General features: G+C 46.6%; 1 long non-coding RNA gene across 1 annotated transcript in view; it reads left to right on the top strand.

Annotated features, from left to right (window-relative positions):
* The first annotated feature begins 2777 nt into the window (after positions 1 to 2777).
* Positions 2778 to 26562, top strand: part of LOC120508395 — a 34879-nt gene continuing 11094 nt past the window's right edge. The window contains exons 1-2 of the long non-coding RNA XR_005628979.1: positions 2778 to 3183; positions 6749 to 6798. This is a non-coding gene — a long non-coding RNA (uncharacterized LOC120508395). The remainder of the gene's footprint in view (positions 3184 to 6748; positions 6799 to 26562) is intronic.

Genomic DNA, 26562 nt, shown 5'->3' with positions numbered 1-26562 from the left:
TTGGCATCCAGTGGTCCTCACAATTTCTCCTACATCCCTGCAGAGAAGAGTTTGGTGGCCTCGGATGCCCTGGCTGATTTTGCTTTCAGCAGGAAAACGGGAGGGAGCGTTTTCCACTTGGACACAGGACCTGTCTGAGAGCTGTGCTAACTAAATCATGGTGCCAGGGCTGCTGGCTAATTAGGCATGAAGGCAATCAGTAGTCTGCTGGCCCGGTGTGACACACACGGCACATTTGCCATGTGCCCGCAGCTCCCAGGCTGGGCATCCAGCAGGAAACGCAGCCAGCAGCCCTGGCAGCAGCTGTGGGACCGTGGGCTCTGGGATTTCCGAGGGGGGGTTTGGGATTTCTGAGGGGGAGTTTGGGATTTCTGACTGTGGGGTTTGGGATTTCTGACTGTGGGGTTTGGGATTTCTGACCGTGGGGTTTGGGATTTCTGAGTGTGGGGTTTGGGATTTCTGACCGTGGGCTCTGGGATTTCTGAGGGGGGGTTTGGGATTTCTGACCGTGGGGTTTGGGATTTCTGAGTGTGGGGTTTGGGATTTGTGAGGATGGGATTTGGGATTTCTAAGAGTGGGTTTGGGATTTCTGACCGAAGGGTTTGGGATTTGTGACCAAGGGGTTTGGGATTTGTGACTGTGGGGTTTGGGATTTCTGAGGGTGGGGTTTGGGAATTCTGAGGGTGGGGTTTGGAATTTCTGAGTGTCTGATTTGGGATTTCTAAGAGTGGGCTTTGGGATTTCTGTCCGTGGTGTTTGGGATTTGTGCCCGTGGGGTTTGTGGGTGCAGCTAGAACATCCCACCCTTCTCGTGTGAGTGGCAGAGGGCTGGCACATTTCAGTCTGGGGTAGCGGGGTCATGTTTTGCTGTCCCCCCAGCCAGGTGCCACCCCAGTGTCACACCTCGCTGCTGGGTGCTGCTGCTGGGGGCACTCTGAGCTCCAGCTGTGCCCTGTTCATCCAGGGCTGCAGGGATGGGCATGGCAGGGGCAATTCCTTCCTCAGAGGGTGCCCAGAGCAGCTGGGGCTGCCCCTGGATCCTGGAAGTGCCCAAGGCCAGGTTGGACAGGCCTTGGAGCACCCTGGGATTGGGAAGGTGTCCCTGCCCATGGGATGAGCTTTAAGGTCCCTCCCAACCCAAACCCAAACCATCTCTGAGCAGCTCAGGGACACGAGGATGTCTAAAGTCACCACTCTGTGATTAAGCATCCATCAGTTCAGAGCTCAGGGTAAATCCTTCCAGCCCCTGTCCCCCTGCTCTCCATGAACATCAATAAAAACCTGATTTTAGTTCTTGGCACATCCCAGGAAAGTTTCTGTGATGGTCCAGAGGAGACAAAATTCCAATTTAGCTGCCTGTTAGGAAAGTCCCCTGTTAGGGACTTGATGCATCTGAGGGGAACTAGGGACTTTCCTGACCAAAGGAAAGCTTTGGGATGTGAAGTGGAAACAGCAAAGAGAAAAGCTTTTGGGTTCCTGCGTTTGGGTCTAATTAGCCTGCCATGGCTGCTTCTCCAAACCAGCCAAAAACTTTCTCTGGGGGTTTCCAAAACCTCTTCAAGCTCTGTGCACTGGAAATGCAGCACAGCTTGGTTTTGTCATGTAGGATTTGGACTTTTTCTCTTATGATCCTGAAGGAAACAAGGGAAACCAGAGATGTGTGGGCAAGGAAACAATTTTTTAAAGAAATGACATCACTTGGCTGCCCTTAGGAGCAGAGTGGTTCTGAACTGGATTTGTGTGAATATATTCCCACTGTGCTCTGTCACAATCTGCAGGCTAAATTGGGTCTGTGTTCTCAAGGCCTGGGCCATTTGGACTCCAGAAATGTAATTTCTGTCGTGGTTTGTCCCGCTCACATCAGGACCTGCAGCCCTGTGGAGCCTGGCTTTGCTCAGACACTGAGGTCATGATGAGTTTTAACCTATTTTAAATGCAGAGGCCTCAGAGTGTAATGTCCCATGCAGTTGTGATTGGGATTAGTGCTCCTTACCCTGACAATATTATGGCCTGTGTTATTTCATTTTAATTCTAGCACTTGGCTTTTTCCTGGAGGCTGTGACAGGGCAGCCAGGGCCTGTAGAGACTCCAGGACAAAAATATCAACTGCTCTTGTGGAGGAGGATTGAGACATGAGAGCAAAGTGGAAAAAACACCTGGAAATACAATGAAAAGCTTTAAAAACAACCCATGCCATTTTGCAAAATTGCTTCTCTTCAGCAATTCCCTGTGAATTTGGGGAAGGGGGGCTTGCTGCTGTGCAGGGTTCAGGCACAGCAATGGTGCAAATTGCAAACTGAAGTGCCAAAACCAGTCTGGCCTGTGCAGGTCTCTGGAATAGACACAGCTCTTGCCTGCAAGCATTTGTAATCTAAAACCCCAGCTCTATTCCCGCTGGAGGTAATGACAAAACTCCATGTGATTGCAAACGGAACAGGATTAGACCCTAACTAAATAAAAGGAGCTTTTTTTTTTCTTTTAGTCACCAGATACTCCTTCCCTACGACAAATTCAAACAGCTTTTGTTCAGGAGTCCAAGAACTGAGTTTAGCCTGGAAAAAAACAACTTCTTTCCTCACTTTCAAGCAGGTTTGGAAAGACAAGATTCGAAAGAGAATTCCCATCTGTTATTGGAGCATTTAATCATTCTCTAAAAGCCGGCACAGTTTTATTTTCTCTGGGGAGCGAGCAGCATTAGCTGAGGCATAAAGCAAACTCCACCAAGTGTAGAAAAAACTCACCCTGATGTCCTGTTTGACAAACTGACCTGCGGGTCACAACCTGAGTTTATTGATCCGTGGGGCCTTGTCTGGGTGCCGGGCATGTTTTCTGGACTTTGGTTTCAGCTGCATTCCTCACTTCTCAAAGAGGGGGTGTGGATTTCTGCTAGGAGTAACCACTGGGAAGGAAGTAATGTTCATTAAGTGTGCAGGCAGTGCAGGACGAAGCATGCTCAGTGCAAAAAGCTTCGCTCTCCTGCCTGTCAAGCCCGAGGTTTGAACTCGTTCCAGAACGCCGGATTTACTTTTCAGGAAGAAACCCTACCTGCCTGGGCTGCTTTTTTCCCTTCCCTCCTCCTCGGAGGAGTGCAAACAATGTTCTTTTGATGCTTTCCTGCGAGTGGGAATCTCGCCCTGGAGAAGGAGACAAAACTTTGCTACCTGTGAAACGAAGACTGCGTAGGTCAGTACGAGGGGGCGCAGAGGAACTTTGCGAGCAGCTTTTGTGACTTTTGAGCTCCCCTGTTTCTGCTCTCCTCTATCCCTTCCCATCTCCAGCAGAGCTGAACTTTTCTGGGGAAAAAAAGAGAGATTAAAAAAAAAAAAAGTTCAGCAGTTCTCTGCTTGTTCATTCTCTCTGCTGAAGGTAAACTTGGTTTAAGTGAAAACAGCCCGAATTTGCTGGGAGCTGAGCTTAACTTTTGCAAAGTCGACTTGCTGATAGAACAGAGATTTTTGTTTTCTTTGCTTTTTCTTCTCTTTCTTCTTTTTCCTCTAAATGCAATCCTGGGCTTCCAGCGTGTGCTTTAAAAGCCTGTTCCCCCCTTTCTCTCCCCGCCCTCTGCCTTAGAGCTGAAAATGAGACTCGTTCTTGAATAATAAACTCTGTGTTATCACGCAAATCTTGTGGCTTGTTCATGTGATTGTTCCCAGTCCCAGCATCGATGGTTTTTGCCTTTTGATACATTTTCCAGTTCTTTCTGGAAAAGGAATTGCAAAACTTTTAGCAGAGAGGTGAGAGAAAGCAATTTTAGTTGATAACTGAGTTTTGCTTGGTGGCTGCATTTTTAAGTTTTTCAGTTTTTAAGTGCTCTCTATTTTTTGCTTTTAAAAGCATATTTTAAACTCCTGTCTCTCAAGGATTCGAAAGATTCCCAACCTTAGAGTGGGAAAAGAGAATTTTTCCTTCTTTTTGTGAGACTTTGTGCTGCCTAATGGAGATTTTTCTGAGCATAGGCCAAATGGCCAAGAAACAAAATGACCACTGAATAAGAAGTGAAATGGACTTAAATAATTAGAAACTGCCTGTAGTTAATGATTGTTTGAAGTGGGTCAGAAACATTTGGCAGCTCCTGGTGTTAAATTTTGTCCTGGGATATACTTGGGAATAGTTATGTGGTTTATCAAAAGCTGGGATTTAAGTTTGTGTGGTTGAGGAGCAGACACAGACTTGGATATTTGTTTTAGAAACTGAAGAAATGACTTAAACATGTGCAATGTGAAATCCTTGTGTTTAAAAGGTTTATATTTCTTATTTGGTTGTTCTAAACTGGGAGTTATCCCATCCAGAGGATCTCAGTAGGAAAAAAGGGATAACAGGTATGATGAATAACTCCTAGCTGGAGCATTAGGAGTGGAAAATATCTTTGCAAACTCCACAAATTTTGCTAAAAAACCTCTGCACAACCCCCTCTGTGCAGAGGGGAGTGGGGAGTGGGTTTTGCTGGATCTCCTGGGGGATTCCCACTGGGATTACCTGCCTGGAGCCCGGGCAGGGACAGCGAGCAGCCAGGCCAGGCAGAAGGAATCTGCAAATACCCAAAGCTGGAGCTCTCTGATCTTTCCCCACGTCCACCCCCTGAGATCCAAGGGAGTTTTTGATGAGGGAAGGCTGGGGAAATGTCTTTGCCTTTTGATTTGGGGGCCTGCTGGGGATGGTGGTGCTGCAGATGAACACGGTGTGGCCACGGGGCTCCCTCTGTACATTCCAGCCCTCCATTTCCTGGGAAATGGGGAGGGTCTTTTGTGAGGCACTTTGCATATTTATGGGAGAAAAAAAAAAGCCTTGTGCTTTGAGAGGTGAATAAACCCAGGCTGCAAAGCTGCACATCCTTGGCTGAGTTTTGAACACGGACTTTTGGTGCCTGAGATTTATCCCAGACCCATTGTCCTCATCCAGGCACAAACAACGTGGCCTCCCCCTTTGTTCCTTTGCAGGTACCCAAATTGCACTAATCCAGCTTTGTACAAACCCACTTCATGTGGAGATTATCATTCAGGACAGGGAATATTTTGTGATTATTTAATTTCCCTCCCCAGGGTTGAAATTTTGCAATTTGTAGGTTTGGAAAAGTTGGAAGTGGACAAGAACTCTTGGTCCACAGAGACCATTCTTTCACCTGTGATGTGGGATACTCAGGTCCCCATTGTTCCTTTGCAGGTACCCAAATTGCACAAGTCCAGCTTTGTACAAACCCACTTCATGTGTAAAATTATAATTGAGACAGGAAGTACTTTGTGATTATTTAATTTCCCTCCCCAGGGCTGAGATTTTGCAATTTATAGGTTTGCAAATGTTGCGAGTGGAAAACAACTCTTGGCCCAAGGAGCCAAGACTTTCACCTGTGATGTGAAATACTCAGATCCATTAAAGGAGGATCAGCCAGGTTTTGGCCAATAATCCATTTAGTCTCCTGTCCTCCTTTGTTTTCATCCTTAAATAAGCTATATTTCTTCCTCCACCTCCCCAGGTATTCCCAAGGCAAGTCTGCTCCTGTCTGTTGGTTGCATTTAAATCCTTCTTTATTTCTAAACCAAGGGAGGGGAATTCCACAGTTCCTGGAAAGGCTCAGGTCTTTCTAAGGTTTCATTTACCTTTTCTAAGCTTTCATTTACCTCCAGAGTGGAGCAAACCATTGCAAATGTGCTTAACCTCATTTTCTATCTTCCATTTTTGTGCTGAATCCTGTTATTTTGGACTATTTAAATAGGGGAAAAAACCTGAATGTGTCCCTCCAAAGTTCCATGGATGGTTTTGCTCTTTGAAATGGAGATGTCTCCATCTGAATCCAGGCACAGTCAAGAGGCAGAGGTGAAATTTGGACGACAGGAATGGGCTGGGTCCCATCTCCTTGAGCTGTGGGGCAGCTCCTGCTCTTGGAATTCTGGAGCACTTCAGGCACCTCCCAGTGCTCACATTATTTTTGGTGGTTTTTTTTTTTTGAAGATGGGGATTTCTCAGAGCATTTTGAGGATCAGGATGTCAAGATGCAGCTGAAACACCCTGGGAAAGAGGGGCAGCTGGGATGAGGGAAACAGCCCCACATGGGTCTCTGATGGGTCATTCCTGCATCCTAAATGGGATTTAGGAACAATCACATTCGTAAATGTGCTCTGTGCAGGCAAAGGACCCTGTGGTTGTTGGGATCTTCTCCCCAGAGCAGGACTCTCCATGTGGGAGAGCTCAGGGAGGTGGAAAGCAAGGAATGATTTATTTTCGAGGAAGCTGCACTAGATGAGGACGTGGAGTCTCTTTGGAGGAGGCATTAAAAACTGTATTTTTTCCTGTCTAGAGCAGAAGTGTAAGGGGAAAACTGCAAATGGTGCCTCAGGCAGTGTTTGAGGTGTCTCAGGCAGAAATGTGCATTATCACCACGCTGCTGTCCTTGAGAAGAGCCAAGGAACAGCAGGGCAGGTCACTGGAGGCTCCTCTGCCTGGTGTTTGCCCAGGATCACGTGCCCTGAAACACCCCTGGGAACATCCAGAATGTTCTTCTCCCCCCACCTTCCCTGTCCCCAGGAGGAGCAGATGGAATTTGCTGCAGGGAATGAGCCATGGAGGAGTTGGAAACCTCTTCACAAGTTCACAACAAAACCTTTTCCCTCAAGGCGTTGAATTTACCCCGATTTCTCCTAAAAGGCAGAGAGGTGTTGCAGGTGTCGCTGCATCCTTTGAGACATGGGGCAGTGACTGTGAGCAACAAACAATTCCTGGTGTTAATGGTGGATTCCTCCCTTTATTTTTGCAGGCAGCAGTGGAAATGAAAGCAGTTCTATTTGCCACACAGGTTCCACAAATGTAAGTACAATTTCTTTTGCCATCGGTGGAAGTGTGAGTCTAGCACAAGATCAAAGCACGAGGCATGTGCTGATGTTGTGTGGGGTTTTTTAAAAAGCAAACAAACAAGGAGGTCAGGGGAAAGTTATTTATTTGACATTTTCTTGCTGGCTTTGCAGAAAATCAGGGTTCATTTGGATTTAGATCCAGCTGCATTTGGGCCAAAATTGTCTCTGAAGAAGTCTGGGAGGGACAGGAGAGGAGAAAAGCTTTTAGCTCCGTCTGTTGAGAAACCTCCTGGGCAGCAATTTCAGAAACTCCTGCGGGACTGAGAAGTTTAACTCCTATTTTTAGAAGTATTGTGGGAGCTTAAATCAGCCTTTAAAGCTTTTAGGAACCTGGAAAGGCAGGTGGGAACCCCGTGGGATCTGTGAAGTGTCTGAACAGGTTGTGAGCCTCACTCTGAGAGTTAATACTTAACCCACCATAGGGACATTAGCAAAACCCACTTGACTCCTGCATCAATCTTCCCATACCCAAATCCTTATAAATCTTCTATCTCCTGGTTTCAGAGGAGCTGGCATTCAGAAATTCTGAAGCCTGAGTTTGAGGCTCTCAATGATTTTTGAATGTATTATTTATCCATTGCTTTCAAATCACAAATTAAAATAATGAATGCAACACATATTTCAGTGTCTGGTGGTGCCTCGTTGTGGAGTTCACCAAAGTTCAGGGGAATTTTTTTTTGTTTGAGAAAACCCCTTGAGGGGTTGGGGAGTGCTGCAAAATTTAAGCTGAAGTTCAGCGCAGATTCTGCTCTCTGCAAAAATAGTTTTTAGAGTTGCAACCTGGGCCACAGTTCAGCATCTGAATCCCCCTCCCCGGGAAGAAGGTGCAAAGAAATGGAACTTTCTGCATCGAGATGCAAATTCTCCATAGAAATGGGGCTTTTCTGAGCTGCTCTCGGGGTTCAGGTGGTTGAAAAAACGAGCTTTGTGTTCCCCGGGCAGCAGGGACCGGGGTTTCTCCAAAGTGCCTTTGTCTGGGGATGTGTAAAGCCCTCAATGTGTCATTCTTTCTGCTTCAGCTGTTAGAGACTCCCATCTTCTCTATTGATTTTACCCAGAGTTCTGCCTGCCCTTGAAGGTGTGACCTGTACCTCAGGCTAATTTATTTCTGTCATGGCTGCAGCGTATTTTAGAGGGCAGCAGGGGTAGGAGGGAGAACAATGAATTCAACATGGAATATAAATCCCAAGCCTGTAGCCCTCAGACATTCCAGCACACAGCCCATTCTCCTGCCTGGCATTCTGCACGGTCTTGGATTAAAAAGGGGGAAAAAGAAAAAAAGAGAGGGGGAAAAAAAAAAACCCAAGAAAAATAAAAGGCAGGCATTTGTATAACTAATCAGGTGAGCCATTGTGGGTAATCCCTTTGGTCACACACGCTGGCATGGATATTAAAATTTGCTGGGCTTCTAAACCACTTACAATGACATCTTAGTTTGTGAACCTGAATGGAAAAGCCTCACCTTGATGGCCTGGGAGTGTTTTTAGAGCTGAGCACTGGAAATTTGTGTGTGGATGGGCAGAAGGTTTGGTTTTGTGCTGAAAACTCATTTTGGTGGGCAGGGTGAAGGATTAGTTTTTAAAATTTAATTTTATTTTGTGTTGTATTACATTTACTTTCCTGCTCAGCTTTTATAGACTTAAATACAAATTTAAATGAGGTTTAAACTCTGCAAGTCCTGAGCTGGGGCTGCTGGCCCCTCTCTCAGTGGGGTTTTCTCTCCTGCCCTGCCTGTGCCCTGCAGCCTTTTCCTCCTGCCCCACTCAGCTCATCAATAACTGCATTTCTCCAGGGAAAAACTTGTTGCTCCTGAGCTCCTTTGGAGGAAAGCTGAGCACCCTGTGCTGCCCTGGCTGCAGGAGAGCTCTGCTGGAAAACTTGGGCTGGCAGAGTGTCCTTGGGACGGCTGCAGGGATCTCCAGGCTCCCTCCTCCCCCCTGGGTGAGGTTTTGGATCAGATCAGGAACCCTGTGATGAGGGCGATGGTTTGGGGTGATTTCCTGCAGTTCCAGGCTGCTCAGCTCGGGTTCTGCAGCACAGGAGGGGCTTTACAAAACAGGAGTTTGCATAATTCCAATTTACTGCCTTTGCTGGGAATTCAGGGCCCATCCTTCAGGAGGGCTGAGCCGGGAGCAGCTGCCCTGGGGTTTCTGCTGTGGGTCAGGGCCGTGGGGCCAGCGGGGCAGGTCAGGCTTCAGGGCAATGCAGAGCACTCTGGAGCTGGCTATATTTAATTTCCAGGTGATTTTCTGGGAGCTGCTGCCACACAAAGCACTAAATTAGCCCGGGATAGATGAATTTAGTGAAAATTCAACCACTCTGGCCTGTGTTCAAAATTTGCAGTTAAATCTGGTTGTTTCTGTGGGATTTGGGTGGCACACAGACCCATAAATGTTTGGTTTTCTGACGCCGAAGATTTTGTGCAGAAATATTTTGGTAGCACCTGAAGAGGGGAAAAAGCAGAAGAGGAGGTGTCAAATCAGAGTAGAAAAGTGAATAAAAAGAAGATTTAGGATTTATGGAAGGGGCACAGGGATATAATAAAAAATTAAATGGTATCTTTTTGCACCTCCATTCTCCTCATGTGTACATAGACATGATCTCTGCCAATATATTGATTATTCCCAGGGAACAAAGCAGCCAGGGCTGGGCATTCCAGCTGCAGCCTCCTGGTATCTTGGCATCTCTGTGTTTATGGGTCTCACCCTTTTTTTATTATTGGCCCCAGCAGCAATAAAGTCAGCCCAGATCCGGCCCTTTCAGAGCATTGCCACTCTCCTAAAACAGAGGGAGGGAGGGAATGGGAGCAGCTCCAGCACAGAAAACACCCTGGCTGCTGCTCTGAATGGTTTTTTGGCCTTCCAAAGAAAACCTGAAATAGAGAGAAATATGAAAATCCTTAACTGATACCTGGAGCAGCCCAGGGCTTGGGGTTCAACCCCTCTCTGAAACTCTCAGACTCCAGTTCTGGCTAGAACCCAGCCCAAGGAGTTTTTTGGGAACATTTCACTGCAGAAAAATTGCCCCAAATGCTATTTCCCTGTTTTTTCCTCGAGGAAAATTTTTATTGAAGTGGAAAACAATGGGCAGTTCAAAGCTGAAGAGAACCTGAAGTTCTCAGTGTTTCTCCCTCTCCCTTGTGCCACCTCTACCAAAATGCTTTTGTGCTTCTGAATGATGTTTGCTTATGAATTGATGTTTGCAGCTTGGTGATTTTGCGATTCCCTCCCTGAATTCCAGGTTTTGGCAGAGTTTCAGCTGGTGTAGGACAGGGTGCAAATTTCTGCTCTGGCCTTTTTGCTTCCTGCTGGGACTCAGTTTCATCTCCACATCATCCTGGCCTATTTCATTGATATTTTCTCCCTGCATGCACTGGGCAACTTTGGAAATTAAAGCAAGGGAAAACAGAATAAATGAAATGCTCAACACCCTCAGTGGAGTGCAAGAGCCCTCTGAGGAGCTGCTGTGCAGTGGGAATTCTCCTCCTTTAGACGCTCAGAGCTGTCAGCACTGAATCCACTTCATGTTTCCTTGCTGTTCTGGAGGTTTTGGGGTTTTTACCCCCTTTTTGGGTGTCCTAGAAAGGTGTTGGAGTGCCCAGGGTAACCCCAGGGCAGCTGGGAGTCAGTGAAGGGGGAAACAAATCCCAGGGCTGATGGCAGGAACAGAGAGCACCAGCACAAAACCCTCTAGACAAGATGTTTAAGGTGTGGTGGGGGATTTTTGGGACTGAAAAGCATCCCGTTAATGCAGCTGAGATTTTATTAACGACTATCTGATCAACTAAAAACATAAATTCTTTTTTTTTTTTTTTATTTTGGTAGCAAAACAAAGGGAAAAAACACCCAAAGCTGGGCCTGAGAGGGATGGTTGCAAAATAATTTAATAGCTGAGGTGGCCTCTCATGTGCTCCCCAGATGTGCAGCCCCAAATGTCTGCTCTGGGAGGCTGATTATGGAATACATGCATTTAGAGCTGGGAGCAAAGGGAGAATCGATTTCTTTCTGGAGTGGTGTGGCTGTTGCTGTGCTGGAGATAATGAAACATTAGAGCTGGAGCAAAACTGAGCTGGAAAAGGAGCATTATTGCACCTCTAGGTGGAAAGAACTGTGGGATTGTCTGCACTGGGGTGGGCAGGAGTTAATTTTTATTGAAGTGGTGATGCACTGATAAAGTGCATTGAAGTGCACTGAGCCCTTTGTGGTCGCTCTTGTTCTTGGTGTTTTTGATTTGGTGTTAACTCGACCTGGTTCCAAACTAAATTTAGTGAAACCAAATTCAAGCCACTCTGATTGCGAAGTCTAAACAGGGTTTTAAGCAGTTCTCAACTAACTCAGCTCAAAAATTAATATAGTTTGGTATCTTGAGTGCTCTGGTGCAGATGCTCAAAGTCCACTTTTGATTTTATCATTCTCTCCTTGCAGTACTTGGGTTTTTTGCCTTTCAGACTCCAAGATAATGTGCTAATTTCAGCTTTCACAAGAAAAAAAAAAGTGTTGCAGAGAACATCTTTGAGAATATGAACCCCAAAGGTGTCAATATCTGAATTCAGATAATTTTAGTCTAATTTTAATCTTTCTTTTGAAAGTTCGGATTTCTAAATGCTGGGGTTTATTCTGTGCCCTGGAGGGAGTGATGGAATTTTAGTTGGTGTCACAACTGGGAATGTGATTTCTGTCAAGGGGAGCTGGTGGCTGAGCACTGATTATCCCATCCAAGGAGGGAAAACAGCTGAAAAAAATTCCGTGGAGTGACAGGAGGGGTTGGGAGGGACCTTAAAGTTCATCCAGTCCTATGGCAGGGACACTTCCCACTGTCCCAGGGTGCTCCAGCCTGGCCTTGGGCACTGCCAGGGATCCAGGGGCAGCCCCAGCTGCTCTGGGAATTCCATCCCAGCCCCTCTCCCAATATTTCTTCCCAAAATCCCATCTAAACCTGGAATCCTGGAATGGTTTGGGTTTGAGGGACCTCAAAGCCCCACCAGTCCCACCATGGTTCCCACACCTTCCACTGCCCCAGGGTGCTCCAGCCTGGCCTTGGGCACTGCCAGGGATCCAGGGGCAGCCACAGCTGCTCTGGGAATTCCATCCCAGGGCCTCCCCACACTCTCAGCCAGGAATTCCTTCCCAAAATCCCACCTACACCTGCCCTCTGTCAGTCTGAAGCCATTCCCTGTGTCCTGTCCCTTGTCCCCATCCCTCTCCAGCTCTCCGTGCCAGCACGGCCTGCAGGGTGAGCAGAGCTCCTCAGCTGCAATCAAACCCCAGAAATGTGCAAACCCCTGTGATGGACACCTAAAATCCTGATGTTTAGGAGTGGAGCCACTTCCCAGACCTGTGATGGGTTGAGAAATGATAATTTTGTAGAGATTGTGACCAGGGAAAGCAGGAGCCTGGTGGGTTTTATTTCCCCTTTTGGGGGGCAAGTAATTGAAGAGCTCTGTGTGTGTCTCAGTTTCCTCACCTGTCAGTGGGGGAGTTACTTCACAGGGGACTGGAAATATCATTTTAATGATCCTTGGAATGTGCTTTCATATGCTGGGAAGGAGAGTGGGAGCGTTCACATGTACCAGAGAAAAGGGAAAAAGTAGGTTAGGCCTGTCTGAGCTTGTCATGCTTCTCCTGTGTCAGCAAACTCGGGGAGACAAGAGAAAGGAGAGGAAGAGAGATCAAAAGAATACATTAAATTAAAAGGTAAACAGGGAAAGTTAAACTTGGAGCAGCCAGGAGGGAGCTGCACGGGGCTTGGCTGCGTTCATCTGGATTTTGTATCGTGGGCCAAGATCCTGGTCATCAGCAAAATCCCAAGGAAATCCCAGGGTGGGCAAGAGCTGGGGGTGCTCTGCAGGAGAGGAGAGCCTGTGGAGGAGATTTGGAGGGGTTTTCCCCTGGTGATGGAGAAAACAGAGCCCTGGTGGAGCTGAGGTGCTCAGAGTGACACTCTGGGTGTGATGGCAGCAAAGGACAGGGCAGTCACAGCTGTGCCTGCTCGCTGGCAGGGGTGAGAGGCAATAACTCTTTATAAATGTGGTTTTTATGTCCTCTCAGCTCCTGGCAAACTGGGGTTTAGGGACTTCCTGAATTTTAATGTTGAATTTGAGCTGGTCTAAGTGTCCAAGGCCATGTTGGACAACCTGGCCTGGTGGAAGACATCCCTGCCCAAGGCTTGAGATGAGCTTTAAGGTCCTTTCCAACCCAAACCATGCCAGGATTCTGTGAGCAGACAGAGTTCCGAGCTGTGCTTATGTTCTATTCCCTTTAATCTGTTCTGTCTGTGGATGAAATAGGCCAAGGAAGCTTTAAATGCAGATCTGTACGGTGAATTTTCCATATAAAGTAGGTGGAGGAGAACAAAAAGCACATGGGGGAAAATTCCTGACAGTCAATATATGGAGGGTTAGTTATATTTTTACAGAATGATAGGTCAAACACTAGGCTTCCAAAAGCAATCATACCAGTTGTAATCTTCTTTAACTGTATCCAGTCAGAAAAGATGAAAAATTGTTTTTCTGCCTTTGAAGAATGGAAATATCTTTTCCCATTCCCACCCTGACCTGTTTTACTGTAAGAGATTCTGGATCCACTCACTCAGCTAAATCAGAGTGTGATGGAAACAAATTGCACCACAAAACTTGTCCTAAAACTCTGCCTTTTGCACCTTCAGCAGCTGGGGAGGGGTTTTTTTAATAAAAACTGCTTGATTTGCACACTGAGCCTTATCTGTGGCAAAGCTGGGCACTTGCAGGCCAGCTTTGTGTGGCATAATCTTATTTTTGCACATGGTGAGGCTGTTTGGCTGGGTGTCACCTCGAGTGCAGCCTTCCTTTTGGGGAACCGCCGCTCACCACGAGTTTCCTCCGAGGGGCTGCAGAGGAGAGAGTTTTTAAACAGATTCAAGATCAATAGGAGTGGTGGGATGGGCTAGAAACCTCTTGGAAAACCAAAAGGGGGAGATTCCCCAGTGGTGGCACAGCTGTGCTGAGGAACAGAGCCCAAAATCAGCTGAAGCAGCCACAGGCAGGATTTGAGGTGCTCACACCTGAAAAATATGAGGAGCAGAGCATTTTGCTTTGTGTGTGCAAAATCCCTGCCTGGTGTGCCACTGGCAAGGGAATGGGGCACGGAAAGGCAGGGAGCTCTCTCCATTTGTGTTGAAATTAAAATTAAATGTGGAGCAGCAAAGCCATCTTGGAGGTGTTTCAGGAGATTTGTGCTGTGGTGGGGCTGAGTGTCTGGGAAGGTCTGTGGGGATGTTGTGATGAAGTAATGGCAGCTTCCTTCATATTTCAAACCTTGCAAAAAGAGGTTATTTTATTTAAAAAAAACCACTTTTTGGGAGGTGTGGAGCAGTCATCAGAGTGCCTGAGGATTTTGTGGGTGATTTTTGTGTGTTAGACTCACAGGAGGGATTATCTGCAAGGGCAGGTGGCGACAGGACAAGGGGGAACAGCTTCAAACTGGCAGAGAAGAGGCAGAGATTGGATACCCAGGAAGAAATCCTGCTCTGTGAGGGTGCTGAGGCCCTGGCACAGGATTTCCAGAGAAGTTCGGGGTACCCCAAATAGCCAAGGCCAGGTTGGACAGGGCTTGGAGCACCCTGGGATAGTGGAAGGTGTCCCTGGAAGATTCCATGAGCTGCTGAAGGTGACCACCCTCACCAGCAGCAGTGAGACAGGAGCTGCAGACTGAGTTTGTGGTAAAATATTTCCCCCAGGGCTGTCAGCAAGCACTGGAGGCAGCTTTAACCCAAATGAAAATCTTGTGGTGCATTTTAAGATGGAAAACCCACTTGCATATTTAATTGCTGCCTTCATGGAGAATAAATTGCAATATTCTGGTGCATTTGCAGAATGGAGTAACCCAGAACCTACTCAGGGTTCCTCAGCAGGGTAAGCAAATTTCAGGTGAGGTTTGTAACTCTTGCTTTGAGATTTAATGCAAATCTGAGTTATAACAGAGAAGAATATTGAGCTTTTAATTCAGAACTGCACGTGGCGAGTGAGTTGTATCTACTGCAGCAAAAATTGGGGTTTTGAGGCACTCTCCAAACCTCTTCACCTTTTGATGCCACTCGTCAGAGTCAGCTCAGCTGGTTGATTTAGTGATGCCATAAAATAGGAGCCATCTCTGCTATTTACAGACTTGTTTTCGTGGTTCCCTGATGGTGCTTAAATCTTCTTACCCCTCGTGCCACCTTCTGAGAGTGTCAGACCATCACCACTTGAACAGCCTGCTTCTTGTTGCTCTTTAAATCCTATTTTTTTGGCTTTTTTGCAAACCCAACAGCAGCCACTTTCTCTTTTCCCAGCAGTCCCTAAGCAGCGAGGAAGGCTGGCCACTGGCCAATTCATTTAAACCTCTGGAATAATAGTTTGCTCTCTAATGAATAGTCTGGCTTTAAATCTCTCCATTCAAGGGTGGTGGCACTCCTGAAGTTGACAGGTACTTATGAGACACTGAGGAAAGGTCATTTGTTGGGTGTTACTTTCATTGATCTGTCCAGAAAACCTCCTGGTCATTCCTCTGTGCTCCTTGAAGGCAATAAAAAGAGGCAAAAAGCAGGCAGAAAATCCATTCATTTTCTCATATTTGCTTCAGAAGCCACAAATAACCCATTTTAAGTCAGCACTTTCTTATTTAAATGTCACAGAATTCAGCCTCAGTTGGCATCACCTTATTCTGACCAGGGAAACTGAGGCATGGGGCAGGGGTATTATTTTTCCCTGGCCACCAGGTGTTAATCCTGGGCTGGAATCTGGGAGCTCCTTGCTCTGGCTGGCAGAGAGCTGGAGGAACACCACTGGTGGGAGATTTATTGCTCATTTCATCCTTCTTCCCCCACACCCATAAATCAAATGCTACCATTTTCTTCCTGAAGTTGGAGCTTAATGAACCTAAAAGCAATCTGAGGAAGTAGCACCAAAACCTGGCTGTGCTAAAGCCCTGGTCCATTTACAAATGAGAACCCAGAGCATTGGTAAAGTTATTTTTACTGTAATGTGAGGTTACTTTCCATAGGAGTTGCCAGACCCATATTTCAAGGCCTGGCTTCTTGATGCCCAGGAGAATAAAGGGACTTTGACATCTCCTGAACCAGGCTGGGAGGGAATGGCTCCTACCTGGATTAATGATTGTGATGCTTCAAAACTCCTCCAGCCTCTGTTCCAGGCCAGCCTGCACAAGGCATCAATTGGACTCCACGGGCTTTTCCAACCTTCTCTTCTATTATCTGCTGTCAGTGGACAACAATGGGCTTAAATCTCACCCTTTTTGCCCTAATTCTGAATTTTTCTGTGTAAAATTTTAGTGTTCGGAGGAGATAAACATGAGCAGTGTTTGTGCAGGGCTCTCTACATCCATTTCTTGTGGATGAGGAACTGCAGCTCACAAGGCACTGGAATTCTTCTTGAAAAACTGAATTGTGTAAGAAGAGGGTGGTCAACTGTTAAAAACTAGGCCCTTCAGAACAAAAAAATGAATAAAAAAATCCTTTATCAGGACAGGTCCCCACAGCAGAGAGATTTGTGGGTCTTGGGAGAGGATGTTGGTGTAGAAGTATGGAAATTGGAGTAGGAAAAGGCCACAAAAGGGTTTTGGCATTGTAGGGTGACAGCTGAAGTCAGAGGGAGGAGGAAGGTGTGTGAAGAGCTGCAGGTGAAGCTGGGAGGGCTGAATCCCAAGGATAAAGCAGGAGAAAGCTGGTGGAGCTGTGGGCAGAGCAGAGCCTGGCTGGAACAGGACATTTCCCACTGCAGAGAGGGGCAGGGCAGCCCGAGGCGAGGAGCTCCCAGCCCAGGGAGGTTGTTCAGCGTCTGAATTCCTGGCCCCAGGACATGGTGAAGGGAGGAATGAAGTCAAGCGTGGGCCCCCACCATCCCTTGGCTGATATTTAACATTTTAACCTTTAAAAGTGGAGGGAACTGTGCAGCAGCAGCTCTTAAAGAGGAAGGAGCAGTCCCCAGTGATGCACTCTGTGCATCCTCCATGACTTCTGTTCAGAGTGATCCCAGCAAAAATGAGCTTAGGCTGAAAAAAAAAAATCTGGATTGATGCTTTCCAGCTGATTCTCCAGCCCTAATTGCTCCTTCTCTCCACTTTTTGCTTGGTTTTGTGGCAGTCAAGGATGGCAGAGCATGATCAGAAGCAAAATAATGCCTGGTTTGGGTTTCACTGTAGCAGTTTTATTTCCTACAGGACCAAACCTTCTGTGTTATCCCTGTCTGACAGAGGGGAGTGGAGGACTGGCGAAAGGAGGTCACCCAGCAAAATGATGGTGTGGCCAAAAGTGACAGCAAGGTCTGCTCGTGATGGAGGGGAATTGGTCAGACTGGAGCACTGTGTTTTCTCCAGGGTACAGGATGGAAAATCTGCTTCAGAAATGGGCCATTTTGGGCATCAGAAAAGGTTCTTTGGTAAAGAAACAAAGTGTTGGTCCAAAGGTGACTGGAGTCACTGGAATTCCTTCCATGGGAGCAAATCTTTGTTTAACAATGGTTGGAAACAGGCAGGAAAACACCCCAGGAGCTGTTTCCCACCTCAAGCTCTGCAATAAATACTCCTCACTCCCAGCATGGTCAGCTGTTGGATTCCCTTGTGGGAAAGGGTCCCTGTTGGTGATGAAGAAGTGCAAGACTCCCATTTTTAACTCTGTGAGCTCTGTATATCTCTGAATTCTTTCACAAGGTCAATTCACTTCTGCTTGGAGGAGGAGGCAGGAAAAAAATGGAGGTAAATTGCAGCCACAAAAGTGAAAGAGAGAGGAAGCAGAAGGTATTTACTTCTCACCTGCTACAAATTACCCTGCAGCAGAAAGCAGGGAGGAGGAGGAGGAGGAGTGGGACGGTGCAGGAACAAAAGGCTTTTCTGCCTCGAAATGCACCAAGGTGGGAGCTCAGCGTTTCTCAGGAGTTTGGTTTCACCAGCCAGACACATCCTTGGGAAGGGCTGGCCCAGGGCTCTGGGGGCTCTTTCTGCTCCCTAATGACACTCAGGCTTTGTCCCCTGGCTGGGCAGCGCTTTGCTTGCAGGCTAAAGTTACAGTTGGAGCAGAACTCGTTCCATATTGGCGTTTGATCCTGGGAGAAGGGGAAAAATCTGGTCAATGCGGTTCTCATTAGCCAAAAAAGCTGTAACATGCTGGAGTCATTAGTAGTTTGTTGATTGAGTTAACCGTGCAAGGCGGGCTGCAATTGATCATCTGCATTCTCATTAAATATGCTGCAGTCTCGGGGAGGTTGTTATGGAACTGCTTGGAAGGCAGGCAGGAGGAATCTTGGTTTCAGCCCAGAGCACCAGTTTTAAAATCTCTTTTGACTTCAGGCTCGAAGTGTATAATTAATATCAGAGATGGGACTGAGGTGTGACATAAAAATAATCTTTCACTGGAGTGTAACTACACAGGGTCGTGTTTCAGCTTGAAACGGGGAGGGAGATGGAGGCTGAAACTTGAATCCAAATTTAAACTTTTTAGTGCTGCAAGAGGGAAGTGGTGAGGGGTCTGTGGCTGCAGGATTTCCACTTGGCCCTGTCTAGAAGGTATTTGAAGGAAGGAAGCATTGCTGTGCTTCATTTAAAGATAATGAGGTCTAATAAACCCTAACCAAAAGTCAAATTCACTTCGTCTTTGCCTTGCTCATAAGCGAGTCAATAAGGGAAAAAGATCTATATAGAGAGAGGTGATAGAATTTCACTTTCAAGAAATGGGTGAACAGGAGTTGCTGAAGAGTGGTACCTTGAAAATATATCATGATCACTTTAAACCTTGTCTATGTCTTTCAGCTTTTGAAATGCTGAAGATCACATCTTGAGGGAATTTGTTGGAGCCTTTGAAGTATTTTTATGTTAGGCCCCTATGGCAGAAGATTGTACAGATCAAGAAAGTACCGAGTAGATTTATTCACAGAAAATGCATTTAAATTACCCAGCTATACGGGCGCACATTCTTCATTTATAGCCTGGTGTCTGGGCTCTGAAATCCTCCCAAGAACTGAGGTCATAGAATTGGAAAATGAGCTTCTGTACACCATCCTTCTGGCCTTTGGATGTGATGGAGTCTGCACTGTGTGGTAAATTGGACAGAATTCAGGGAAGAGCAACAAAAACAATTAAGGGAGGAGAGGAACTGACTTACATGGAAAGATTAAAGCGTTACAAATTTGTGGCTTGGTGAAGCAGAGACTACTGTGAGTTGTTGGAAGTTTCTGGAGACAGGAATGCAGCTCCAAAATCCCTGGTCTTGTCTGAACATGGTTTTGTTTGTGTGTTTGTTTTAAAGGAAAATCTTTTCCGAGCAATATCCTCATCTGGTGTAACTTACCCCAGTGCCAGTGAAAACAATGGAGCTGGGGGATCTGGGCCAAATTATACTGTCTAAAAATGTGGCCCTGCACTCTTTTAAAACTGGCACAGCAGGGGTGGAAGTGATAGTTTAGAGAGGCAACTGGTGTTTTAACTCCTGCAAGGTAACTCCTGGTGTATCCAGAGTGCAGGGTGGTTAAATGTGGAAGATTTTTGGTTATCTTCCTTCTGTAGCACCTCTGTGAAATACTGGCAAGAGCCAGCTTAAAACATTTAATTGCTCAGCTGAATATTGGCAAATAATGGACAGAGAGGGCATTTCTGTTACCTTGTTCTTCACATGCTCTTGCAGAAGCACAGGCAGCTTTTGAACCAGCAGAGAAAAGTCTGAACAGTCCCAGAAGCTGTGGGATGAAGTTGTGAGGGGCTGCAGGTGTCACCCAGCCCTGGGTGTGCATGGCACGAGCCCAGGGGAGCAGTCCCTAAGTGCCCAGGCACTGAGTGGAGCTGGCTGGGGCTGGCACAGAGGCTCAGGCTGGCAGCCCCAGGAGCCCAGAGCGCTGCCCTTGCTCAGGGGATCGGGGTGGTGGCTGCTCTGCACACACAAGGCACGGATTGTTCCCCGGGATTGAGTCACGGTGAGGCTGAGCAATTAAAAACAGGGGCTGGATCTGAGGAAAATGAAGTGTGAAGCCCGTTGGACTGGGAAACAGTCTCAGAAGGGAAGTGGTGGAGGCCCTGGTGCTTGGGAAGTGGGACTTGTCCTGAGGATGGAGTGTTAATTGGAGCATGGTGGCCAAATTTGAAGTGAGAGGTTAATTCCTGGCTCCCTCGCCTGCTCCCTGTTCCAGCTGGGCAGGGAGAGGTTCCATCCCAGGGCTGGAGCCCGGTGGCTTGGCTGCACGGGGACTTGAGAAGCTGCCACCTTTCCCATCAGTAATTGCTTTTATGGGATGGCTGAAGCTGCCAGGGAGCAGGAGGAGGTGGTGGAAAGGTGGCAGCTTCTGCGTGGAAGTTACCACAAATATCAGCTTCATTTGTAAGCCATGATCTTCACCGAGGGGTGAAAGGGGCCAAACCTCTGTGATTAGGACTAATTTTGAGTCCTAAAACTGCAAAATCCTGAAGAGTTCGTGGAGATTGTGTTGCCATTTCCTTCATCCTGATTCCTTTGGGTCAGGTGTGGGGAGCAGTGACTGCCTCATCCATTCCTGCCCATCCCAGCACTGCCCAGCTCAGTAGGGAGCAGTGACTGCCCCATTTCTCTCATCCCATTTCTCTCATCCCATTCCTGCCCAGTTCTCTCATCCCATTCCTGCCCATCCCAGTGGGGAGCAGTGGCTGCCCCATTTCTCTCACCCCATTCCTGCCCAGCTCAGGAAGGAGCAGCAAACATCACCCTCCAGAGCTGAGTGTCTGGAGAAGAGGGATTCTGAGTGTGAGAAGGAGGCAGCCAGACAGGAATACCGAATGTGGACTGAGGATGCCGGGGGAATTGTTTCCATAGAAACCCAGCCATGGAGGCTCACACTGCTCCCCCACCTCAGACTTACAGATTCATGTGATTGCCTTCATGGTCACCAGGAAGCGTGGAGGGGAGGTGGGTGATGAGGAGAGCTGGAGTTTGCTGCAGGTGTGGGAGCTGTGCTGCGCTGGGTTCCCTGGCTGAGGGAGCTCGGGGTGGCTCGGGACGTGCTGCAGTAAATCAGGATGAACTCCTGGGCACTGAATGTGCCCCACTGGTGTCAGACAAAGGGAATCAGGCCTCGTTTCTTTTAGTTAAATGAAGGGGGGAAAAAAAAGGGTTTTCATTTGTTTCTTGCTGCATTGTTCTCCCACCTTTGTGGGCCAGGCCTTTTGCAGACATCATCGCTGCCTGTAAATGCACAGCATTCAGCAGTGCCTCTGAAATGCTGCTCTGAAATGTCCTCCATGGGAGCACAGGCCTCTCCTTGCCAGAATTTATGAGGGGCCCGGGGAGCCTGTTTTCTTCATTTGTTCCTGGAAAGATTTCTTCTTGGAAAATCCAAGATGTTTAGGGCTAATTCCTGTTCCTCCAGCCCCTGCAAAGAAACCAGCACCTACAAGAGCTCCCAAAAACCTCCAAAAGCAGCCCCACATAGGAGTCAAATTTTGTGTGAAAAGAGGCTAAAGGAGGTCAGAGAAGCCCAAATGAAATGTGGGGGTGCCAAGATTTAGAGTAGATGTGGGGATTGGGTTCCTCTGACCATCTCCTGGAGTCCAGTTTGGGCTCAGCTGATTGATTCTGTCTGACTTTTTTGAAGTAGCCAACTTCACAATCCACAAAAGTCATCTTTTATCCTCTTTTTAGAAGGGATTCTGGGTGTGGAGGGGAGAAGAGAGCAGGAAGAGGAGATTTGGACAGTTTTGGACATGATTTGGCCACTGTCCTGTTCTCCAAGGAATGGTTCCACAACCAGAAATTTATGTGATGGTATTTTTCCGGCTGCACATGGAGGGGAAAGGAAAATAAAGGCTGAAATTCCGGGGGAAATGGCTCCCATCTCTCCTCCTGGTTTCCCCAACCTCTCAAAAAGTTGCTGGAGACCCTGAAAGCCTTAAGAGTAACCCAGCTCTGGGCTGCTCTCTTGCTAAGCACAGATAATGCTCCCGCAGCTCCGAGAGGAAAACATCTGAGCTTTGGGAAGGGTCAGCCAGGAATGACAAAGCTGCAAACGTGCAGGGCAATCAAAGAGCTGCAGGGTTCCACCCAGGAGAGAGGAGAGCCCCCGAGACAGCCCCAGACCAGGATTTACAGCAAGGGATGCCCAGAGAGGGGCACTTCTCCTCTCAGATTTGTGAGAGTTCAGCGTTAACCCCCACCCATGGTTCACTTGTTTTGTGTTGGAAATGCTCTCGGGATCCACGGCTGAGGTTGTTCTTCCAGGGCTCCTCACTGCCTGTTTTTGTGGGGAATTGGGCAATGTTTGCTATTTTCCTTAAGGACCTGGATTGTGGAGTGAGAGGGGAGTGTGTCTGCAGCGTTGAGGCGCCCATTTCAGCTGAAACCTCTGCCTGATGCTGAAATTGAAATTTTGGCTGCAAGAGAGTTAATTTTCCTCATAGAAGCCAGCACGGGGCTGTGTTTTGGATTTGTGCTGACAACAGTGCTGATAACACAGGGATGTTTTAGTTCCAGCTGAGCAGAGTTTGCACAGAGCCCTTTTTTGCAGCTCTCCCCTCTCACAAGGCTGCGCAGGGAGCTGGGAGGGGACACGGACAGGACAAGTGACCCCGAGTGACCACAGGGATCTCCCAGACCATGCTCAACATAAAAAAAACAACTGAGCAGCCACTCTGGATTTCCCCAAACAAAGAGAGAAAAGGTGCAGCCTGTCCCCAAATCTGTCTCTGAGCAAACATCTGCTCTGTCACTATTGGAAACAGAAAATTCTTAATTTACTAATTTTTTTTACCCATCAATTAGTGAGGAGAGCAACTTTGTCAAGCTTTTAATCTGGGCAGAGTTTTTGCTGAACTGCCTCTGCATACGAAATGGAATTGGTTCCATTTCCCACCTCCCTCAGCCACCTCCAAAACTGTTTTGTGTGGTTGTGTTGGGTGATCTTGTGGAATTATTCCTCGACTTTTATCTGAAATCCATTGGTAATGGTGATTTGAGCTTTTTCCGTGCTCTCTGCTTGTTTTAATTTCAGGGAGTCCATCGAGGAGTTTAAGTATGTATTAGTTATCATATTGATGGATCAGCCAAGCAAGGAGCATTTGGAAATGCACATATTCCTGTTCCACTGACCTGTGAGATTTGAAGGATAAGGCTCTGCATGCCATTAGCACTTGGAGCATCCATAAACATTCCTCGGCAGGTTTCCATTTGGGTTTGGGATATTTGGAGTTAGCACACGGAGATTTTTGTTTCCATTAATCCATCCAAGGGTATTCATTGGTTCGTTTGCCATTTATTTCACATTTTTCACTTAAAGGGGTGTTGGGTTTGTGCTTAACAGACTCAGGAACTCAGCTGATGGCAAATTTGGTGGGAAATAAATCCCACCGGAGGCACGAACAGCATCAATTCTTTGCTTGTGAGTCTGCTTGGGGTTGACACGAGGAAAAAGAAGAAACTGTGGCCAAAATTTGCTTCCCATGGTCAGGTGTAGCCTCAGTGATGATCTTTGACAGATATTGTGATTTTCCCACTGCTTCACCCCAACTTCTTTCCTATGTAACTCTGCTAAAAATAACTACAAACTGGTTAAGACTTGGTGACTTGATGATACATGATCCAAGGAGATCTCTCCAATCTTTAATTCAGGTGATCCAGCTGTGGAATCAATATTTACACCCTCTCTGGGAGTGTTTGGGGGCAACATTCACTCGAGTGTGGAAACCACTTTGTGATCTTTGGGTAAAAAAATATAAAGTGCACGAGCACAGGCTGGGGGAGTGTAAAGAATATTCTTCTCTTTAAAATTCCACGGGCCCCAAGGTCTCTGCCACAGCGCCTCTCCAGAGTCCTGGTGACTGCACCAGGAGTTAGATCTGGTCCTTAGGCAGAGAATTAATCTGGATTATTCTTACAAAACCCATCTCAAGTGAAACTTTTGCCGATATTTTTCCCAGAAGATTCTTCTCTTTCAGTCCAGAATTTTATCAGCGATTCTTATGCTAACAGGGGTCAGGAGATGAGATGTTTCTCACGTTACACTTGAAGCTTCTCATGAATAATGGCCTGTATCACCTCTATTGTCTGTCCAAAACATAAGCAAGCAGACATAAGGCCAGAGGAGAAATTTAAAGAGTGCTGAATAAGCCAGCAGGACGGACCAAGAGCTGAGATAGTCGGGGAGTGAAACAAATACAAGGTGCAGCAGATGGTTATTTGGGGAAATACCCGGGCAGATTAACTACCAGGAGCTGCAGAATGAGCCAGGCTCCAGCTCTGAAGTCCCCTGAAATCTTCAGAGTGAGATTAACAGAAGCACAGACGAGCATCACTGTAGCCAAAATAAATGAGAGGTCATTATTCCCCAGTGAATTTTCTTAAGTGTTAAGTAGAGCACATCAGGCTTTTCACAGAAATCTGAGGGGGGCTGCCATGCTTAAAACCATCACTTGCTCCTGTGCAAGGGCAATCTGTCCACTTGAAAATAATTTTTATTGTCCCTCTCTCCTTTCCCTAATTATTTTCTTTGCCTTTTTTGTTCTCACACATATCTGTGTGTGTGTGCATTATGTAAAAGAAGAAAAAAAAAAAAAAAGAAAGCTGCAGTTTGAGCAGGATGAGAATCCCCAAAATGCTGGAAATTCCCATCGTGGAAATTTTAGTTCCCCCCAGGCCCTTCAATCTTTTTCTTCAGCGAGACTGCAGCTGCCATCTGATTTGTATTTATATATGCTCTTTATAGATATTAATGCAATAACAGATTAAACCTAAAGTAACTGTTACTACACAGAGACATCTCAGGGGTCTGATCTCGCAAACATTAATGCCTCTGAATAACTTTAATCTTGTGCATTGTGTATTTGAATTTAATGGGGACTCTTGCATGCCAAAGTTTCTCACATTTGCGAATGTTTGCTGCAACTTCAGACTTCCCCCATATGTTGATGTCAATTTGTTTTTGCAACCTCAATACGGTTTAGAAACCTCAGCCTCTGATCACGGTTTGTGGATGGCTGCTTTTGCAGTTCTGCTGCATTCATTGGGCCAGATTTCCAATGGGAAAAATGGGAAAAATGGGAAAAAGGGGATAAACCCTCACTGCTGACCCCACCTACTTAGACCAGGCTGAATTTCCCTCTCAAGGGCTTCTCCAGGCTTTATTTTCTTTAGCAAGCCCGTAGGTAATGAGAGTTATGACGTGGTAATGCTGTTTCTTCCCAAACATCTTTCTGAAGTTGAATTCCTGAAAGAAACTGGGTTGAAACATTTGGAAAATAGCCCAGTGGTGCTGGATAAATACCTGGAGTGTCCAGGACCCCGGGGAGTGAACCCACCCTGCCCAGGGCGTTTGGTCTCTGCTCCCTGGGGAAGGGCTCAAGGTGAGCACAGGAGTCCAAACCCTCTGCTGGATCATCTCTTCTGTGTTTTTAGATGACAAGGACTGTTTAGAGGAGATTATTGTCATTATCTTTTTACTAAATGTAAGGTTTTGATAAAAACAACCTTAAATAGGGTTGATCTGGGAATGTTTTGACGGGCAACCAAAAATTTTGACCTCTCCCAGGCAGGTGTTAAAGCTCCTGCACATCCTCCAGGGAGCCCAAAGAGTTGAAATTCCTCATCTTGTGCCTCTGGAGCTCTGAATCCCCCTCAGAGCACGCTCAGCCTGTTGTAATCCACTGCTGAAAAGCAGCGCTCACTTTGGAGTTCAATAATAATGGTAATTTTACAGCCTAATGTCAGGGTAATAAACTCTTCCACCAGGCGACTACTGTGACCACCAGGAAAGTTTTATTTCTCCAGGTTCAACAGTTTCCCTGTGACTAATGTACCCTTGGAGAGAGGTGACTTCCCTGGCAAAGGAGCACTGATATGTCTGTGTTTGCAGTTAGGGCTCACTAACCACTGGCATCAATCTGATAAGCATCTGATAGGGCCCAATTATGCCATTTCTCAGCTTTGGAGCGAAGAAAATTTATTTTCTAGCCCACAGGAATGTGAATAGATTGGTTTTATTCCTGTATCCTGGTGTTATTTAAGATTAAGCTCCTTTTTCTGTGAGTTATCACCATATCTGCCAAGAGCAAATCTATTTTTGTGTTATGTTTAAAAGTGTAAGAGAGGGAGAAGAACAACAAGAGGGTGAGAACCAAGGTAACAATTAGACACTTGAATTAATGAGATATTTGCTTAACTAGCACAAATAACATTGCCCATCACCACTGTCTCCCAAGCTGACCCAATTCAAGGAATTCCCAAAACTGATCAGTCACAAAGTTGTGTGGGACAGTTCAATACTGGCCAAGGCTTTGGACATTTATTCTTTTCAAATGTCAGAGGAAATTCAAAACTTATATAAGTTTCTGGCTGCCACAGCCCTGTAGGAAATCCTCATGCTCCTCATCCAAGGGCTGCACATTTGGAGAGGTGTAGATGTAAATATCTAAAAATTAGGAATGCTGCTGGTCAGTCAGCATCTCCTTAACCAGTGAAGAGGAGGGGGCAGGTCCAGAGAAGGAATGTTCTGAACTACTTAAAAATGAGTTTCTTAGCAGTGTTTCCGCGTGTGGGGAGACTCCTTCAATCATTTTGAATAAAAATCATGAGTACAGTGTCAGCTGCAAACATGTAATGCCCAGAATTTAAAAGTTTAGTAGTTGGAAGATGCAGATAAAAACCCAGAGGCTGATTGGGGATTTTTGTGTGTTTTTAAGTAGAGCCCATCATTCAGAAAATCTTTCTAGCATTTCTAGGCACAACTTTTGAAATAAAAAAA

The sequence above is a fragment of the Passer montanus genome, unplaced genomic scaffold, assembly GCF_014805655.1.
Source record: "Passer montanus isolate IOZ18808 unplaced genomic scaffold, ASM1480565v1 scaffold47, whole genome shotgun sequence".
NCBI classification, from domain to species: Eukaryota; Metazoa; Chordata; class Aves; order Passeriformes; family Passeridae; genus Passer; species Passer montanus.
This window is presented reverse-complemented; position numbering and strand designations above follow the sequence as displayed.